A 19,922-nucleotide genomic window follows, 5' to 3' on the forward strand; every position below is an offset into this window, starting at 1 on the left:
AATGTAGATTCTGTTTAGAAAGCATCCCTTATTATAAAGTCCTGCTTGAATGATCTGGTGTCTAACTTTAGAGCTGTCAAATATCTCCTCTACATCACAGGGAACACTGGATCACCTTAGGAAGTTTGCCTCTCAGTATAGACAGTTCATCTGTCAGGACATTATGTATCTGCTATTTAAGTATACACACACTTTTATTATGCAATGTGTTTTACCCTGAATCAAGCAGAGAAGTACTTTAACACTGCATGTACGTGCAGGCCTGGCTAGTGTCCAGCGTTGGGATTTTAGCAAAGCTATGATTTCAGTGAGTGACACTGAGGAGACTATCACAATCACTTCATCCACAGTTCAACCACACGCACCACATAAATACAGAAAGAGTCTCAGTTGATTTATTGACTTTCCTGGGATCCCTTGGGACAAATACTTTAGAAATAAGAGCTGGAAAAGTTGTCCCAACACTTTCAAGTGAAGGAGAGAAAAATCACAGTAGTATAAAGTAACCACGTACATTTACTCAAATACTGTACTTCAAAACAATCCTGAGATACCTGGGCTTTATTATTTTTGTATTTACATTTCCTGCCACTTTATACTCCTACTCCACTACCTTTCATGGATAAATGTCCTTTTTTTCTGCATTACCTTAACTACCTTAACAGCTATTGTAACTTTACAAATCAAGATTTCACACAGAACCTATGATAAAATTAGTCAGTGTTACAGATGAATACCTAACAGTGTGTAAAATGGATAAAACTAGCTCCACCTCGACCAGCTACAACATTAAAAGGTGAATAATACTACAGTATTATGGTGTATATAATAGTTAAACAGTTAAAAAGAGCATTTTCTCTGCAGTGAGTACTTTTACTTTTAATACTTCAAGTACAGGAATGCAGGAGTTTACTATACTTTAAGTATGATACTTTTACTTGAATAAAGGATCTAAATACTGATATCATGTTCAGTATAAACTATTGCCTGTGTTTATATTTGAGAGCAGTGTGTACAATGGATCCTCTTTAACATGCTCAGCATGAAATGCTCTCTTGCTGAGACTGCAGACAGCCCCCTGGTGGCAGGACCAGGGAGGGTGGCAGGACTTGCACGTTCAACTGCCCCTAAAACTGTAGATCATAAAGCAGCTCCTCATCAAACCAGCATATTATACATGCTGATAGATATCTTATAGATAGATATGTTTATACATGCCAGAATTCATCATCACGGCTGTATTTAGTTTAAACTCCAACAGCCAGATGGTCAGTTGGCAGTCTGGCAAACCATGCATACAAATGTCAGCAATAACATACACAATAAACCAGTATAATCACACCACAAACTATATTAATTAACCTTCATAATAAAAGTTTTGCACACTATCATCAATAGCAGCACTTACACCTGCTTATATAAATCAACTCCACATATGCTCTTTTCCTCCTAGATTTAAAGTTTTATAGCCTAGTTGTTGCTTTTATTTTATAGGCTATCTATAAGTCTAAATTGCTAGAAGAGTAAAAATATATATTAACAGATATTAGGACTTTATAGCCGGAACATGCAGAATATCAATATACAAATTTAATGTTTACCAACTTTACTTCTTTAAAGTTTCTAAAGTGTTATATACTTTCATGCCATCACTACACAAACTCCTGGCCACTATGTTTACGTCAAAAAATTCCATCATGGACGTTGCTTTTTGGGGTCATTAATGACAAAAGTTACAGGCAAAAACTAGTGGTTTGTATTTCTTAATCGAATGATTATGAAATATTAATCATTCATTAAATAATATGTATTTAAGTTGAATGAGAAGCCTCTATTGCAGTTTTCCACAGGAAGAACGTAGCAGCACTTTGTTTCCTACCTTTCGTGGTCCATTGGGAAATAAACCTCTTTCCTCTGATGACAGTCCACTCATATCTTAAAGCCACGAACTTTTGTCCTTCACTGTGAAACAACGGGGAACACAAGGTGTTGACACTGATCAGAGGCTACATATAGGCTACAAAACTGTATCTGATAATAATAATCTGTTAATAACTGCCAAGATACGCGGTGTCCCACAGGTAGGTAGGTGTCCTACCCAGCGGCGGAAAGTTAGTTAGATGTCGGCCTCTGAACTTCATAACCTTCTCGGTGCAGGCTGCAGCGGCAGGCTCGGTGTCCGTGCGGCCCTAGTGTCCTCACAGCACCGCAACAGCGTCAGGACAGCGGTGGAGAAAGTCTGCAGGTATGTCATTCATGTCAAAGTAAAATGCTTACATTTAGGCTACATATAAAGCCTGCATCCAAGTACCCATATAGGCAGTACTATAATTTAATTTTTATTACTGATAAAGTCTAAATTTTAATCACGGTTGGAAAGAGTAGCCTACAACAGTTTATTCTTGTTATTGTTATAATCAATTAATACTGTAGCCTAATTATTATAAACTATTATCACTTTAAGTAGCCTAATGCTTTACTCAAATACAAGTAGCCTAGAAGTATGTGTAAAATTAAAAGTAGGTCAGACAAAGCTTTACTACATTACATTTTAAATAGGAAAAGGGATGTTTGTATATGATGATGATAAAGTAAACAAAATCTGGCCACAAAATAAAGTGCATTAACATGGAAGTGTATAAACATCACACCAGCTCTTGTGTTTAAATCAACTAGGACATCAGCTAAATTGAGCCACTTTTTGGCAAATCACTTAGGAAACTAAGAAAAAGCAATGTGCGACACTGAATTGTACTTTCATAGTTAATATGGACTGTTTTTAATATTTTTTTTTGTTGAATTGATATAATAGAATATAATTGTTCAGGTCCTATAGCTTTTGAAACATCAGTTGTCCCACGTTTTTGAGTTGAGCAGTGTTCTGGTAAAATGAGCCAGCCACTCATCTAGAAGTATGGCTGTTTTTTACTGATTTATCAACCTTATAATTTTCAGAATTTTTTTTTTTCTGCCATGCCACTCACCTCACAGTTCTCCTCAGCAGGTTGGATGTGTGGCATTGCCCCACCCACCACAGCAACCATAGACCAATCAATTCAATTGTTTTTTGTCAAGTACAGTTGTAACAATTTGAAATAATTTGCAACCATTGGCTGTTGAAATTTAAAAAAAAAACTAGGAGGCTCAAACCGTTAATGGCTCAATTTAGCTGATATCACCCTATATATTTCTTTTATATGTTTATACTGTACTATGGACCTAAAGATTGTCCTCTGTGTTAGTATACCAAGTTACTTTTCATACATTAAAGGTTAAGTGTGTAGGATTTTGTGGCATCTAGTGGTAAGGTTGCAGATAGCAACTATATGAAACTTCTCCCATGTGTGGGAGAACTACTGTGGCCAACGCAAATGGTGCTTTCTATAGCCAGTGTTGGATTCGTCCATTCTGGGCTACTGTAGTAACAACACGAGGGGCTCTGTAGAAGATGACTTGTTCCATATGTAGATACAAATGACTCAATCTAAGGTAACAAAAACACAGATCTTATTTCAGGTGGTAATACACTGGTGAAAACATAATTACTAATATTATATTTCATTCCTGCCAATATGTCCCCATAAATTCTACACGCTGAACCTTTAAGTCCATTTTGTGAGTGAGAATTACAGACATTTTGCATTTTGCATTGGAACAAATCTCTCCCTGTTATAAGTAAATAATAAATGTAGAAAGTCAGTGTGTATGTGTAGCAGCTGTGATGTGTATATAATATAAATATTTAGACACCTCATATGTAAAGTAGACATTTCCCTGCTAATTGCTCTGCACAAATGTACTGTACATTCTTAATTTTTCTTTTGCACCACCACTTTTCATGTAGCTACAAAAAAAGATTTGTGGAAGGGTTGCCATTTTTCCACTTCAGCACCTGTCTCGCAAAATGTCTTTGCATGGCACTGGTCTGGCTCATGTATGAGGTGTCTCAAGATCTATACTATATGCACCTAGTAGCTGCTTCACATAGACCTACTCCTTCTACATGTATCATTTATTTAAAACAGGCAACAACAGAGAAAACAATGGCACACTGTGCACACTGGTGGTCTGTAAAGTAAATAACCATTAAAAATCAACAAATCATTACACAAAATTGAAAAATGCTGTTCTCTGAATAAAAAAACAAACAAAAAAAACCCCAACCAATCTGGCCTCCAAACTACAAAATCCTATATTCAGTTGCAACAATCAGGCTAAGTGCATTCTCCTCTCCTCTAGTTTCTAATAGTCAAGCTTTAATTTTCCAAATAAGCTTTAAACATTGTTAAAGAATCTCAGACACTCAGCAGCTCTAGACTCTTCCCATCCTCTTCTGTGCTCTTTACGCAGCATATCCCCAAACTGCATGTCGTTTTTGTTTCAATTAATTATCAGAGATGCAATGTGGGAGACATAAATCTAAATAAATAATATCTATCTAAATAAACTTTAAGTTTTAAGCCTGCATTTTAAGTTTAAGTCAGGGGGAGATAACGCATACATAAGATAATATGACTTTCACACCCACTTGCACTGTTTTATCAGACAGTATAACTGTTTAGGGTGCAGATATGTGTATGGAATAATCACCTGGCTGAGATGGAAAATGGATGGTTTTGTACTTTATGGACAAGATTTTCTGATCCCTCTGCAACTGCAGACGACATTATGACACCATGCGGCACCGAGTGTGCTGATTAGTCTCAGCCTTGTTGAGGTTAACCAGTAGTGAAGCTTGGTCAAGAAATATGCACATATTCATAGAGCCGGGAGTGATGATGAAGGGCAGAGGGGTGGGTTGCTATAAATATCTCTTTGCTTCTAAGAAGGTGCTTTCTACGTTTTTCATGAGAGTGACATGAAGACACAATGTCCATAAAGAGTTTTTCACCATGCAGGCAAGAACATTTGATTCTGGAGCATGACTGAGACGTTTCATGTCCTATGTCCAGATTATGACACATTTTATACATTTTCCTGGAGGGAGGAGTCAGAGCAGTGTGGATGTGGGTGACTCAAAAATCCACAACAGAGATTGTCATTCTATGCTCAGTGTCAACACAACAAAATCTGGGCAAGCTGTCAGCTGCCTGGAATTAAATTGTTTTTAGTCCTTCAGCATGCTCCTGATATCTGATCATTATGCACAGTGCTTCTCTCAGGTTGTAAAAACAGAAATATCCTTGAGTCTCAACAACTACTGGATGGTTTGCCATGGAATTAAAATTTTCACAGATGTTCATGACAACTCAGTACTTTAGATTATGACCACATAAAACCACCCAATTGCCAGAAAAGGCTGGCATTGTACATTTCTGCAAACCATATATATGTTACATTTACGTTTTGGCTTTAAATACACACTTTTGGGGACACAATCTCTGCTGGAAATGCAGCAAACAAACACTTTTCATGGCACCATCATCGCAAGAAACACAATGACAGGTCACTAATAAATAGCTGGTGGAAACACAGAAATGACTCGCTAAAAAATATCTGGTTTAGTTGTTTCGAACAGTGGTCTGCAGCTTGGCAGATATCTTACCTAGGTGTCACACCATCCACCATCCCCTCCATCTCCCAATGACAAAGTCACTATTTCACTTTAGAAACATACAATATGTAAATATGGTTGAAAAGTGCAAATGTAACATTCAAGGTTTTGCAGAAATGTGCATTGCCAGCATTTTCTTCTGGTGACTGGGCTGCATCAGCCCCAGTTATACTTTGTGATTAGTGCTAATTATCAAATATTAGCATGCTTAAGATGGTGAACACAGTAAACATTTTAGCTTCTTTACATCAGCATGGTAGCACTGTGAGCACGTCAGAACACTGACATTAGCGTTCAGCTCAAAGTCCTGCTGTATACTGGAAGTGCAGCCTCCTGTTGTTTTAAACATCTCCAAACATAAACAAATGTTTTTAATGGTATAGAGGTTGTGTGTTGTTTAGCTGACTATGTGGGCTTCTTATAGGCTAAGGTGTGATACCTATCTGTTAACTCCTTGTACAGTTCCATGCAAAAGTTTGGGCACTCCTGATCAAAATCTCGTTTACTGTGAGTAGTTAAGTAGGTAGAAGGTGACGTGATTTCCAAAAGGCAAAAAGTTAAAGATGACACATTTCTTCAATATTTTAAACAAGATTACTATTTAATTTCAATCTTACATGGTTTCAAAATAACAAAAAGGGAAAAGGGCCTGAAGCAAAGGTCTAGGCACCCTGCATGGTCAATACTTAGTAGCACCCCATTTGACAAGTATTACAGCTTCTAAACACTTTTTGTAACCAGCTAAGAGACTTTCAAGTCTTGTTTCAGGGATTTTCACCCATTCTTCCTACAAAAGACTTATAGTTCTGTGAGATTCTTGGGCCGTCTTGCATGCACTGCTTTTTGGAGGTATATCCACAGATTTTAATGATGTTTAGGTCAGAGGACTGTGAGTTCCATGGCAAAACCTTCAGCTTGCTCCTCCTGAAGTAGTCCATTGTGGATTTCAAGGTGTGTTTGGGATCATTGTTCATTTTCAGCTTTTTTACAGACGGTGTGATGTTTGCTTCCAGAATTTGCTGGAATTTAATTGAATCCATTCTTCCCTCTACCTGTGAAATGTTCCCTGTGCCAATGGCTGCAACACAAGCCCAAAACATGATAGATCCACCTCTGTGTTTAACAGCTGGTCAGGTGTTTTTCATAAAATTCTGCACCCTTTTTTTCTCCAAATGCTCATTGCGTCCAAAAAGTTCTTTAGTTATTTTAACTTCATCAGTCCACAGGACCCTGGTAAGTTGTCTAAGAGCTCAAATATCTTGCGGTGCCCAAACTTTTACATGATGTTCCTTTAATTTTTGTCACTCTAAACATGTACAAAACAAAAATAATACACTAATCTTTCTTAAAATGTTGAAAAGCATGTTTCCTTTTTATCTCCCTGCCTTTTGGAGATCAGTTTATCTTCTACTCACTTAACAATTCAATTTTGACCATGGGTTCTATTGTATATTGAAGCTGTTTAAAGACAAAGATACATTTACATTCTTAAAAGATAATGCAATAAAACTGAACCCTGATCATGACTATTGTGTTGCACAATCATGCTGCAGATTGCACAACCTTTCTCCTTTGTTCTACACACTACTGTGCATTTATTACACAGCATTAAGTGTGTACCTGTGATGGTCACAGACACACACGGTAATGTTTCCCAAACACACTCTTTAAACTCATTAGTTTGCGACTTACACAGGTCAGTGTCATTCATGGTCAATCACACCTAAACAATTAACAGTACACAGTTGGTTTGATTCAGAATCTGTTTATTTGCTTTTTATCTCACATTGTCTGATTTATGTGTTCACATTCTAGCATTGTATCGTTACTCAGGCAAATTATTTGGGGGAGTTAGTTACTCTTTCTTTGTATTTTGTAGTTGTAGTTGCTGTCCATTTTGGTTACCCCTTGTGTATTATTTGGTTTGGCCAAGCCACTATATGTATATGCTCCCTCTGTGTCATTTTGACAGGTCAGTTATTTCAGTTAACACGTTGTTTAGTTATCATATTGAGTATAGTTATGTTATGTTGACTTCTTTTAGGCCTAGTTGTTCAGTTTTTGGTTTATCATTTTTCAAGTAGTTCTTGTGTGAATCAAAACCCACGCTTTTGTTCACAATTTCTCACACTGCTTGTTCCCCAACAGTAACTTGAAAGGGAAAGGTTTATCCCAATGATATTGGAATGCAGTAAATGCTTCCTATGAGTGGTTCAATCAACTCCTTCTTGTCATCATTGCTTTACTGCTTTACTCCAGTATTTCAGTGTTGTGCTGCTGTACAGTTCTACTCCCCCAGAGGGGAATATTGTACATAGGGCATTAGTTAGACTTACACAGTATTGATGAGCAAATAAAATACACTGCTATAGCTGTTTGTACAGTTGTCATGAATCAATAGATGCTTAAACTTTCCACCTCTTAGAGCCTCCCTTCCATTGAGCTTGATGTTGACCTTGGAATCATTTGTTGACAAAACAGCCTGAAGTCACGGTCCGCTTCCTTGCACTTGTAGGTTTCTCCCTTTATTTGTACTGTAAATGAAACTGTAAATACAGTTATATCACAGTTAAGTGTCATGTCAGAATGAGAATGAAGAAAGAACTGCTTTCAGTTTTCACTTGCTTTAAGTGTTCTGTGTATTTATTTCATGTTGTAATATGTTATCATAAAATGCATTTTACACAATCATTTGCTTGTCAAAAATAAAAGTTTTTATGATTTTAGCCCCACTTATGAGAGGAGGTGACAGATATTTCTAAGCTTGTATTCCTTTTATTTTTTAGAATTAGTTTAATCACAACATTTATCACTGTAGCCGGAACACTCAATTTGAAAGGATGTTATTCCTTTGCAGTGTCCTCAGCTGGCCAGCAGAGGGCATGAGAGGTACAGTACATAAGACTACATCAGCTCCATTCAGCTGTAGGCTGTTTATTTTTTATTCACAACTTCTCTTCTTCTTTTGTGATCAGAAACTCATTTGTCCTTTTATGGTAGTGAACGGTGAAACTAAACTAAAGTTGTTAAAATTGACTATTTGCACCAAAATAACAACACATCTGCTCATTCACTGTTGTTAAAAGATACACACACACACACACACATATATATATATATATGTATGTATGTATGACTTTTTACTGTCTAACTGCTCAACCAAACAGTTGTCATTTAATGGTACAATTTTTATGAAATTAAAAAAATGGATGAATATTCACTGTTGTCAATGACATATATCTAATGTTATTCCATTATATATTCAATGAAATTTTTTTTTTACCAGTATGATTTTTTGCCATTTCTGAGACATTTCCACAGTACTGCAATGGAAAATAATAAGTGAAAATAATTCTAGCACTGGTAATACTACTAAATCCATGATAACGAATTGATAAAAATTCAAATTGCTTTTTTTTCTTAGCATGGACATTAACAAGGATAACAACAAACAGCTTGGTGGTTTATTTAACAAGTAAAGAGGAAACAAAGCCATATTCTCTGAGTTATGGGAAATATAGTTGTATATAAAGTGTTCAATGTGTGTTTATCAGATATAGCTATAAATGTGTATATAAAGGCCTTTCTTGGAAGACACATGAAAGCTAAAGATGCTGAATGAGCTCTCATCCTGTTTACCAGGAAGCTGGATTTCAGTCTCTTCTGCTCAACTTGCAAGAATGTGTAGCTTACCCTGTTATGACATAAGCAGGCCTTTGTTTCCCTAAATCTGAATTATGCATGGATGAACTGAATCCTCCTTACACACACACACACACACACACACAGACTGCTTATGTTACACTTTGATGCACGAAGGAGGCTTTCACACTTGATGTGTTTGTACGTATATTCATGTGTGCACACATACATGAGGTGTGAGGTCATGAGGCTGTCACACACCTTTCTGCTGTGCATTAAAATCACTCACCAGTTTTCTTGTGCTGGTGAAGAAGTCAGAGAAATGTCCAATTTGTCCTGCTGAGCGCCCTATAGTGCACCGCTGGTACACAATAATCATGTTTTTTATTCATATTTGCCATGTTAGTTTGAGAAAATGTCTAATTGTTATTGAATTTTCAGAGTATCATGATGTGCGTCATTGTCATTACCCATGAGGGAACTGTGACAAGTGAAACGCAACAATAATATTTTGATATATCTACAATTTGAGGATATTTCATGGCTTAATATAACTTCATGTAGCCTACATTTTTATAATCATTTGTGGTCAGTCATTTGCAAGATTGTCTTGTATATTCCACACTTTCACGCAAAGTAAAATAGGTTCCAGATTGAAAAATACAGAAGTTACCCTTTAAGTTGGTGATTGTCTTTTCACATTCTGAGCAAAGATCCAATAACCTTTTCTAATCCACCAAAACAGCTGGATGTCAGGACAAAGATCTTTCTTGCAGGCGTCTCGCACGTCAGCACTGATGTATGTCGACGGCACCGGAGTGTACCAGTAAACTCAAAATGATACGATCAAACCTGGACCTGCTGTCCTCTTACCTCTCCCACCTTTTATATTAGTCTGAGCATCAAAATCTATCGACAGGACACATTCAATAAGGAGTGACAGTTTATCATGTGATAAGAAATGCAATTTTCTTATGGCTGACAACATGGAAACTCCTGAAATTTCACAAGAGATGTAAGTTTTCATTAAGATGTCATTTGTGCTGAATGTGAGGGCAGTTTATCAGTGTCAGGGGAGAGCAGATACAAGCTCACAGACCAGTTACAGCATCTCAGTCACAGGCTTTGGCCCTGTGAGGCACCATGTTTAGAGTGACATATGTGGTGCTATTATCTGTTGTCTGTGTTATCCGTTTCATTTTTAAATAAACTTTTGACAATAAAGCATTGTCATCTGAAAAGTTACAGATGAATACATTTTGGTTTTAGTCTGAAAAATGTCAAATGAAGGACGTGTGGAAAACATCAGTGAAATGTGAGCAGCAAAAATCTCCAGGCTTTCTGTCTGAGCTATTATTAAAAGAGGTAAGGGTTAGATGTAATTTGGACAGGTGCAAGGTTGGTGGGTTAAGATGTGAGATTTCCAGTTGCTTTCACTGTTGAATCAATATCATCTGAGTGATGTGTTTTCCCTTTGGCAGCACGCCTCTCTTAAAGCATCTCTGTCCACCACTTTGACCTAGACTGAAGTATCTCAACAACTATTGGATTGGATTGCTATTTGATTTGGTGCAGACAGAAGAAAATGTTTGCATTTCTGCAAACCATGGATACATTACAATGGTACGTTACATACGTATTATATCAGCGTTTCTAAAGTGACGTAGTTTTGATTACTTTTATATGAGCTGACTTTGTCATTGAGAGGTAAAGGGGATAATGGATGGCATGAGACACAGGTGAGATGGCTGCCAAACTGAAGACCACTGTTCAAGAACAACAAACCAGTTGTTTTTTAGTGACTTTGCTGCATTTCCAGTGGCAATTGTGCCACCAAAACTGGATGTTTTTTAACAAGACATTGCTGCATTATCAGCGGCAACTGTGCCTTGAAAAATGGTAATTTTTTATTGAGACATCACTGCATTACCAGTGGTTATTGTGTCAACAAAAACTGGTTGTTTATTAGCGAGACCGCTGCATTTCCAGTGACACTCGTACCATGAAAAGTGATTGTTTTTCAGTGAGACATTGTAACATTTCCAGTGGTGATTGTGTCTCCAATGCTGGGTGTTTTTTTTTTTTTAGCAAGACATCACTGAATTTCCAGCAGCAATTGTGCCAACAAAAAAGGGTGTTTTTAGTGAGACATTGCTACATTTTTAGCAGCAATTGTGCCATGAAACATCGTTGATTTTAGCAAAAGATGGCTGTATTGCCAGTAGAGATTGTGCCTCCAAAACTGGGTGGATTTTTTTTAGCAATACATTGCTGCACTACCAGTGGCTATTGTGCCCACAAAAACTGGTTGTTTTTTTAAGTGAAAAATGCCAGCTTTATTCTGGTGACTGGGTTACATGTTACCACTAAGGATAAATTGCAGTAACACTGGTGATCCCTTAACTTTTCCTGTAAAGGTAAAAAAAATAATAATTGTGCAATACTTTGGGGTGTATTACTAAATAACTGCAATAACATCCCCATCAGCTTCAGCTGTACTTTCAGTTTAGTGCTAATTAGCAAATGTTAGTATGCCAACACCACAAAGGAATATATTTGTACTATAATCTGAAGCTGATCCATCGAGGGTACAGCCGAGCATAAGTGGCACTCATGCTAGATGGAGACTTTTTTGTCCAGAGAACTGCAACTCATGCAGATGTGAATACTTCTCTCACAAAGCATACTGGAGAAAACTCATTTGCTAAAGTGGACATTAATTATGTCAGACTCTGCTCCACTGAAGGATAATGTACATATCTTCCATAAAGTACACAATGGGGACCATCTGATTTAATGGAGCCTAATGAAGCCTCATCACCAGTACTAAATGGATTCTGCTATTCAGCCAGAGCTTTCAGGGCTAAATGCCAAGCTACAAAGTCCGTCATGTGGCCAACATCTCTGCAAATTCACTCACAAGCCAAACAAAACTCACGATGTACGTCGCTTCAAAGAGGCTGAAAATAGTTTGTGTCTGTGTGCGACATTCAAAATAACTCAAATTAGCAAACATAATGAAAAGTGTGTCTGTGAGTTAAAAAAACATAAATTTCGCTTGTGTTTGAATATAACTGAGACATCATGATGTAAAACTGCTATATTTGCGGTGATGAAAAACACTTTGGCCTTGTGAGCAAATAGGTTCCTGCCTAACTCACTGGGTTGTATAGGCACATATAGAGAGTGACAATTATGACACACCATTAATAAGATAAAGAAGAGACTACTAAAGCCTGCACAGAGCAATTGGTGGGTTTACTTTCTCTGTCTATGGGTCATTACACATCTAACCTGGTGAGTGCTTTCTAAATCCTATACTGTTTACAACCACTTAAAATAAATGCAGTGGATGTATCTCCATGCCTATATGCACCAATGACTGAAAAAATGAATGTAAATGTAATTTAGTTGCATTTCAGAGTCCCATAAAGAATATATTTTCACTTTTTAGTATGGAGTGCAACACAGTCTACTCCAAACTGTTCTCTGAAATGTACACAAACTCCAAATCATTGTCATATTATATTGGATATGCCTTCTTTTGACAGATGTCAAAAATCAGTTGTGCAAAAACACTGAAGTCTAATATCAGAAATTAATCTACCCAAATCCAGGAAGTGTAAATCTGCTTTGTTAGACAGCATAAATATCTGAGAATACATTTCTATTGGGCCAACATGTGGATCCAGAGAGGTTAGTTTGTTTTACCTGCCTTGGACAATTTTTCTCTTATTTTATTCTTTACACAAATACCTCTCCTACTTTTCATATGTACAAACTGGTGTGATCTTTATGCAGCAAGGCAGAGAGGAAGAGTGTGAAGCTTCAGCCTGGTCCCACTCCCAGGGTGTCAAAACATACCACGTGGACAGTGTCCCCAGCTTAACCATCATGATTATCCCTTTGGGGTCTGAATGAGGCGCACTAGGCTTTCATCCCAATTCCAATGTAGACACACTGACATCATTTCAGACATTCAGAGCAACAGATGTAGATGTAAGGGCGTTAAAGTCTGCTTACAGTGGGTGGGACAGGTGTTGGAAGGGTCCAAAAAGCATGCCTTTGGCGAATGAAGAATCCAAAAACAGAGAAAATTCTTGATGAATTTAATTTATAGGCGTCTGCATTTAACACAACAACAAAACTATATTAAAACATCTGTTTACAAACTCTCACACAGGTTGTGTTGTATAATCCAAGTCTCATTTATCCTCAGACCAAACAGGCAAGCTTCTTTTTTGTGAAACGTATTTACTCTTTTTTCACAGCCAGATGCCATTGACGAAAACAATAATTATGACTATGACTTTAATTCATCAAGAATCTTCCCCTTTTTTGGATTCTTCATTAAACACAGGCATGTGAGAAAAGCAAAGTTTTCTTCAAAAATTCAATGTATCATGGAGTGAGTTAGTGACTGTCAAATGATCATTTGGGGGGTGAAGTATTCCTTTAAGCACACCACCCTGACTGAAAGGGTGCATTGAATATACAGTGTGTTGCAGTGTGAGGAGTACCTAAAAAATGGTTCGTTGTAGGATAGATAGATAACCAGTTGAACAAAACACTTTAATGTCATGTTTCCATTTGTCAGAGGAAACTTGGTTTTTGAATTCGACAGCAGTACTTTAAGGGACAAAAAGAGCTGCAGGTTTTTTACAAGTGACATCATCTTCGTCATGAGAAGTTCCTACTTTTTCTCACCAACTTAAAACTTATATTGTCTCAAGCTTGTATCGGAACTTCTATTTGCCTTCTAGGTGTATGAAAAATAATTTTAATGGATTTCCCAAGCTCTGATTTGTCAAGTTGATCCACTGCTTATCTTGCAGACACAAACATGTTGTTTCCTACCAACTTGCCACCAAGAGTGTGGATTACACCGAGGCCCAATTTCTACATTTGAATGGATTGACCTTTTCAACAGCCTGAGGCACCTGCAGACTGTGGGGACTGAGCTCAGACAGGTAGATGGGTACTCTGTGTCCTTGACTCTCAATAAAGTCTGTGAATGTAACCTCAAAACTTTTCAACAACCGAGTATTTCATAGTTCTTTAATTTTACAGTTAATTTGTTTTCATGCCCATGAACAAGCAAATTGTGCTTTACAGATGTTGGGGTGCAATTTGAAAGCCAGATGTCGAGAAACAAAATCACAATATCCATTTTGCAAGATGAGAGAAATTGAACTGTGTGTTGTCCAGTTCACAATCAACAGCTCATTACGTGTAATTTGACATGCAGTTTCTTCAGTATTATAGATACAAAAGCTTCTCTCAGAAACTGGGTGTTTGTATGGCATTCAACAAGGTTTTCCCAGAGTTTTCTCACCCTTCCAGAAATGAACCAGACTCCAGCGCTGAAAGCTTCAGGGTTTGTTAGGACGGTGTCACACAAGGCAGGCGTGAAAGCAGCTTAGTGAATGGACTCTGGGTGTGAAGTGAATGCTGTAGAAATCACAGCAGGTTGTTACATGAGTTAGACGTCGCTGTTGTATGAATATATACTTCCCCTTATCCAGTTTTACTATCAGGCAGTCAAACAGATACAAGAGAGTATCACAGATGAGAAATACGACCCAAACTCAAACACACAATCCTACATTTCCACCTTCCATATAAACATGTTCTTCTCATGTTTACATGAATTTACACCTGGGCCCCAAACATTAAAGATAAATTGGAAACTGTATATTTTATGATGGTGTGTTTGTCTTGCCTCCATTTCTCTTTGGGACCATGTTCACCAACAACACAAACCACTGATAAGTAGACTATATGCAGTTGTGATATACAGTAGCATACTCGTGTGCTGATTTACCACAGAGCGGTTTTGTCACTTATTTCTTATGCTATATTAAATAACTGGAACTTCAGAAATGGAATGAATCGACCCAATCACCAGACTAAATGTTGGCATTGCACATTTCTGCAAACCACGGATATGTAACATTTGTTCATTATTATTTAGCAAATATGTTGTAACTTTATGCTTCAACAATACTGTGGTTAACTTGTGGTTAGGTTCAGGCACAAAAATCACTTGGCTAAGGTTTGGAAAAGACCATGTTTTGGCTTAAAGTACTCAGGGAGCACAATCACCGCTGGAAACACATCGTCATGTGTTTGCCAAAAAACAACTGGTGTTGGTGTTGAACAGTGATTATCAGTGGTCTGCAGCTTGGCAGCCATCTCACCATGCTCTCCACCTCCCGATGACAAAGTCAGCTCATTTACATGTAATCAAAATCATGTCACTTTAGAAACGCTTTTTTGATACTAAGAAACATACAAACGTATCTGTAGTTTAATTTCAATGTCGATATTTTTTTCTAATGACAGAGTGTGATTCTCTGTTTCAGTGGGAAATTCCAACATATTCTCACTCAAACTCCTAGTTTGCATACAGTCTGCGTACAGCATACAAAATAAACACACTACATTGGTACAACACCGCAAATTGATGCATTTTTATGTTTAGCCAACACACCCACGAGGTTCAGTTTAAGGAAAAAGAACAGGGTTTGGCTTTATAATCTTACAGAAAGTGAACACCAACCTCCCTGGTTAAAGTCGGGCATTGTTGAACTCATCCACCACCACTCCCCCCCTTCTACTTGGACTTCTGCCCCCTTAACTTATGTTTTTGTCCCGCTGTTTCCCCCTGACGCTGCCGGGCGGTGTTAAAAAATTGCTGCGACCGGCTGTGTGTCATGCCAACATGAAAGGACGGTGTTTTCAGTGTGTATCTGACACCAGAAGTCACAACCAAGCGCTGATATTCGATGACTTCGGAGTAAAACCGGGTGGGTTGGAAATTCTGAGAATAATGCATTTCAGGACTTTATAAATACGAAGACTTTTTTTGGCTGTATGATACATTCCTCCATACATCCTCACACCCCATCTCTTAAAGGTGCCCTAAATTTTCTTGAAAACAGCAAAAACAAGTGTTTATACATTTTGTGTGAATCGTCATAACCCATTCCACATAAAAGTTTAGCAAAGCTCATTTTTAAGTAAATCCAGTATTTCTTGGCATGTTATGTAACCTGTAGGTGAAATAGTGTGACAGGAGATAGACATAACAGTACTTCTCATTCAAAAAACAATTCCAAAGCTCTACTAGAGTTCAAAATCTCAGGGAACAGAGGAACCATTAATGTATCAGTCATGTCATGCTTTATTTGTATTGTACCTTTCATATGGGTCAGTGCCAATTAAAGGTAGACTGACAATAAGTCAGCACATGTAAATAGTAAAATAATTTGAGACTAATGCACATAATAACCAGACAATGATGATGACAAATGAAATAAAAAAATGAATAGATAAAAGACAATAATGTGGGATTTGTAACAAGGGCTTCAGGTTTGAACCCAACCAGCCGGCTGGGGCCATCCTGTGTAGACTTTGTATATTCTCTTCATGACAGCATGGGTTGTCTCCAGGTTCTCCAGCGTCCCCCACAGTCCAAAGACATGCAAGTTACGTTAATTGGTGACTGGTGTTTAATTGGTAGGTGCGAATGTGAGCGTGAATTCAGGTTAGGTTAATTGGGGACTGGTGGTCAATTGTGTGAATCTGAGTGTGAATGCAGGTTAGGTTAATTGGTGTCTGTCTCTATGTGTTAGCCTTGTGATCCATCCATCCATCCATCCATCCATCCATTTTCATCTGCTTATCCACGGGGTCAGCAGGCCAAGCAAAGCACCCCAGACGTCCCTCTCCCCAGCGATGGTTTCCAGCACCTCCTGGGGGGCCCCAAGGCATTAGTCCAGATCAGGTATGCGATTCCTCCAGTGTATTCTGGGTCTACCCTAGGGCCTCCTACCAATAGGACATGCCCAGAACAACTCTGATGGGAGGCGCCCAGGAGGCATCTTAATCAGATGCTCGCACTAACTCAAGTGACTCCCTTTGGTGCAAAGGAGCAGCGACTCTACTCTGAGCTCCTCTTTCAGATGTCTGCATTTCTCACCCTATCTCTAAGGCTGAGGCCAGCCACCCTATGGAGGATGCTCATTTTGGCTGCTTTTTATCTGCAATCTCATTCTTTCAGTCACTACCCAAAGCTCATGACCATAGGCAAGGGTTGGGACGTAGATGGACCACTAAATCAAAAGGTTTGCCTTCCAGATCAGCTTCCTCTTCACCACAATACAGTCTAATACAGTGCCCACATCACTGCAACTTCTTCACTTGAGGCAATTTATTGTACAGATTCTCTAAGCACAAAGTAAAGCTCTTTCACCTTATTAAGGCTTCTGTTTTTTCTTTTTTTTACTGTGTACACCAGAGCCCTGAGGCAATGCAATTTCATTTCACCATATAACGAGTATGCTAAATAACATGGGGGGAATGAAAATAAATTCCACCTTGACCTTTGACCCCTGTTTGCTGTGCTTATTCCATTAATAACAACAGTTACTGAATAGTAAAATACTGCATTTATTACCAGACTAGCTGCTGTCATCAGGGTGTCTCTCTAATCGAGACGTGTTGCCTTATCCATGTATTCATAAAAGCACTAAGTACAGCCAGATTGCCTTGGGTGTATTTGTGGACTGCCTGCCTGTACTATGGACTTTTACACTGAGTGTGCTGGCCAGTCATTGTTTTATATCTTTTTGTGTGTTATTTTTGTTTTGTACAGTTTTAGAGTAAAGAAAAGGGAATGGAGCACCCTGCAAAAGTTTGGGCACCCCAAGACATTTGAGCTCTCAGGCAACTTTTACCAGGGTCTCAAACCTTAATCAGCTTGTTAGGGCTATGGCTTGTTCACAGACATTGTGAGAGAGGTCAGGTGATGCAAATTCCAAGGCTTTATAAATTTTCTGAGAGAAAGGCTATAAGAAGATAGCAAAGTGGTTTCAGGTAGCTATTTCCTTAGTTTTTAATGTAATTAAGAAATGGCAGACATCTGGGAGGGATTCGGAGTAGAGCCGCTGCTCCTCCACATCGAGAGGAGCCAGTTGAGGTGGTTCGGGCATCTGGTAAGGATGCCTTCCGGACGCCTCCCTTGGGAGGTGTTTCGGGCATGTCCAACCGGGAGGAGACCTCAGGGCCGCCCCAGAACACGCTGGACGGACTACATCACCCGGCTGGCCTGGGAACGCCTCGGGGTTCCCGCGGAAGAGCTGACGGCAGTGGCTGGGGAGAGGACTATCTGGGCTTCTTTGCTGAGGCTGCTGCCCCCGCAACCCGGACCTGGATAAGCGGAAGACGACGAGTACGAGTACGAGTACGAGTACGAGTAAGAAATGGCAGTTAACAGGAACTGTGGAGATCAAGTTGAGGTCTGGAAGACCAAGAAAACCTCCAAGAGAGCGGCTTGTGGGATTGCTAGAAAAGGCAAATCAAAACCCCCGTTTCACTGCAAAAGACCTGCAGAAAGATTTATCAGACACTGGAGAGGTGGTGCACTGTTCTACTGTGCAGCGACACCTGTACAAATACGATCTTCATGGAAGAGTCATCAGAAGAAAAAACCTTTCCTGTGTCCTCACCACAAAATTCATTGTCAGAAGTTTGCAAAGGAACATCTAAACAAGCCTGATGCTTTTTGGAAACAAGTCCTGTGGACTGATGAAGTTAAAATAGATCTTACTGGGCACAGTGAGCAAAGGTATGTTTGGAGGAAAAATGGTGCAGAATTCTATGAAAAGGTCACCTGTCCAACTGTTCAACATGGCGGTGGTTCGATCATGCTTTGGGCTTGTGTTGCAGCCAGTGGCACAGGGGAACATTTCACAGGTAGAAGGAAGAATGGATCCGGTTAAATTCTTGCAAATTCTGGAAGCAAACATCACACCATCTGTAAAAAAGCTGAAGATAAAGAGAGGAAGGGTTCTACAACAGGACAATGATCCTAAACACACCTTTAAATCCACAATGGACTACCTCAGGAGGCACAAGCTGAACGTTTTGCCATGGCCCTCACAGTCCCCCGACCTAAACATTGTTAAAAATTTGTGGATAGACCTCAAAAGAGCAGTGCAAGACGGCCTGACAATCTCAGAACTAAAAGCCTTTAGCAAAAAAGAATGGGCTTCAATCCCCAAAACAAGAATCGAAAGACTCTTAGCTGGTTACAAAAATTGTTTAGAGGCTGTGATATTTGCCAAAGGAGGCACTACTAAGCACTGACCATGCAGGGTGCCCAAACATTTGTTTCAGGCCCTTTTGCTATTTTGAAACTGTAAAAGATTGAAATTAAAAAGTAATCTTGCTTAAAATATTGAGGAAATGTGTCATCTTTAACATTTTGCCTTTTGGAAATCAGGTCATCTTCTACTTATTTAACTACTCAAATAAACGGAATTTTGACCAGGGCTGCCCAAACTTTTGCATGCAACTGTATTATATTACTCATATGTATTGATGCATTAATGTGTTCATCAGTTTACTGTTGCAGATGGTGTTTGCATCCCATAAAATTCTAAAGCCAAACCCTGTTCTTTTTTCCAAAACCGAACCACGTACAGTTATTGCCTAAACCCAACCATTTGTGTTTGTTGCTGAAGGAAAAAAACAACGGCAATTTGCGGTATTGTACGACCTCAACACATATCCACCAATTCGACATATGATGTGCAAAGTACCCTGGGTGCATTGGTTGTGGATGTTCTGGGATGCCATGGTAATTTGTGTCTGTTACATGCATTGTATATTTACAAAATACATTTCCATTTTCACAGGAAATGTACAGTTTGCACACAGT

The sequence above is a fragment of the Epinephelus lanceolatus genome, chromosome 19 (genome assembly GCF_041903045.1).
Source record: "Epinephelus lanceolatus isolate andai-2023 chromosome 19, ASM4190304v1, whole genome shotgun sequence".
NCBI classification, from domain to species: Eukaryota; Metazoa; Chordata; class Actinopteri; order Perciformes; family Serranidae; genus Epinephelus; species Epinephelus lanceolatus.